The sequence below is a fragment of the Cyprinodon variegatus genome, unplaced genomic scaffold (assembly GCF_000732505.1).
Source record: "Cyprinodon variegatus isolate N-32 unplaced genomic scaffold, C_variegatus-1.0 Scaffold107, whole genome shotgun sequence".
NCBI lineage: Eukaryota > Metazoa > Chordata > Actinopteri > Cyprinodontiformes > Cyprinodontidae > Cyprinodon > Cyprinodon variegatus.
Window position 1 is genome coordinate 1,280,966 of NW_015150560.1, and position 2,099 is coordinate 1,283,064.

The following is a 2,099-nucleotide window of genomic DNA, read 5'->3' on the forward strand; positions in this document are numbered from 1 at the left end:
ATCAAAAAAGTACTCCAGAGTGTTGTTCAGCATGGGGGTGAGTAGAAAATGAAGGCTAATCATGTTTTGGGTGTACTATTCCTTTAACTCTCCACATGATAATAGAATAAATCACTTTAGAAATTATGATGGCAGGAAAACAGCTGAACAGTGAAGTTCAAAAGTAGCCTTGACATAAAAAGAGTCAGAAACAGACTTGTCTGAGACCGATGCATTGTCAGGTGTTTAACTGTGTGCATCTATGCAGGTATTTCTACGTCTAGGGGCACTTTTGCTTGTTGCTGTTCCCATCCAGGTAGATCTGTCATCAGATACTAGAGGCTCGGCGGCATTCACTCAGTGAGCTGTAACTAAAAGTGCTTTTCAGCTCCGAGCGAACGCATGACTCACTGAGTCCCACCCGCTCACACTGATGCGCGCTCTCACTCTCCCCGTCATGTCAAAGCACCAACGGCCGCTCTTTAAGCAGTCTTTCTGCATCTATGGAGATGCTTGTATGATCTTTCTATTTGGAAGAAAGTTTATCAAAGGTTTAGACTTTTTTAAAATAGAAATGCAGAATGTTCCTGCTTCCTTTTATCTCCTGCTCTGTTGGGCTGCCTGACAAAGCAGCAGGAGGAATTTCCAAGTTTTATCTTAAAGTTCACTGAATGCCTTATGCAAGCGAAAAATCAGATGAAAGAAGTTACATGCAGAGAATCCTTTGATTGATCAAATCGGAATAGATTTAGTCTCCATTCTTTTCTGAAAGGTTGCATAACTGCCTTCCAAAGAAACCAGTTTCCAGAATGACATATCTCCTATTTACTGACCTGAGGAGGATTTGATTGAGTTACTGGGTAGTTATCAAACATGTTACATGAGCAGATGAATTGGGAATTGTTTTCGACTAACGGTCTCTGCTCTTGAACAAACCAAATTAAAACACAGCCTTGCAAAGGTTTTCACACTGCCAACTTTTCCCCATTATTATTAATTCTAGTGCGCTTTTATGTTGATTTTAATGCAATAGACCAACACAAAGTAGAATAGATCGTTCCCAAAACACTGGAACTGGAAGTAAGTGATTGAGAACCGCTGATAGGATACCAGTGGGTCGAGTGGAGTCATCGACGAGTCTTTTATTTTTGTCAGCTATGACTCTGTCGAGTGTGATCATTACAGAGACATGTTTTAATGATGGTTCATTAGAAAATATATGATGTAAAGATGGCTGTCATTGGTATAGATCCATGCCAGGTAGACAAATATGAAACACAGGGTAAGTAAACAGTGTATTTATTAGTCTTATATGTGTATATAGTCTTTATTTATTGTCTTAAAATTAAAATAAAAGTCCCTTCAATATGATGCATTGCAAAAACAGTCTATAAATGAGTAACATCTTCTTAAATTAAGTGTATTTACCCTTAATTTGAGTAGGTAAATAAAGATATTTGTCAATGGAATTAGTATTTTTACCCTTAATATAAGATAATCAGATAATATTAACTTGAAATATGACAATGGAATTGTTTTTTCATATTTTAAATGTTAATTGTCTTGTTCCATTGGCAAAATGTCTGACTTACCTCCACAATTCAAGAAAAAAAGTAGTTAATTTAGGAAAAAATGACATTTCTGCAGTGCAGAAATCTGTAGATTTAGAAGTAAAAATGAGCCGTTTACCCTCTTCTTTCCGTCAAAAAGGTAAATCCACTTTTTTGATGTGTTTTCTCTTTAGCCAGTCACACTTGTTGATGCTTTGTTGCAAAGTTTTCTCACTATCACTTCCTATGATATTCGGGATGTAGTGAAACTTGTCAGTGCTCTTTGTTTGTGTAAGAAAAAAAAAACAACGTAGCATGGTTAAGCCAAAAACTGTCTCAATGCTTTTTTTATAATGTGATGATGAAGCTGATATGGGAACTTTCTATGAAATAGAAAGTGAGACTCCTAAAGGTGTCATTAACAAGAAAAGAAAAGTTAATCATTCACAAATCTGCTAGAGCAGAGGAATAGAGCTACAGTGGGTTAGATTAAAACAAACTCATAAGTTAGAACGGCCTAGTCAAAGCCCACACTTAAATCCAGTTAAGTGTCTACAGAAAGATTTAAAG

General features: G+C 36.4%; 1 protein-coding gene across 2 annotated transcripts in view; it reads left to right on the forward strand.

The window, feature by feature from the left end:
• The window catches only part of luzp1 (leucine zipper protein 1), an 89,201-nt gene that overhangs the window by 11,940 nt on the left and 75,162 nt on the right, over nucleotides 1-2,099 (forward strand). The window lies entirely within an intron of this gene.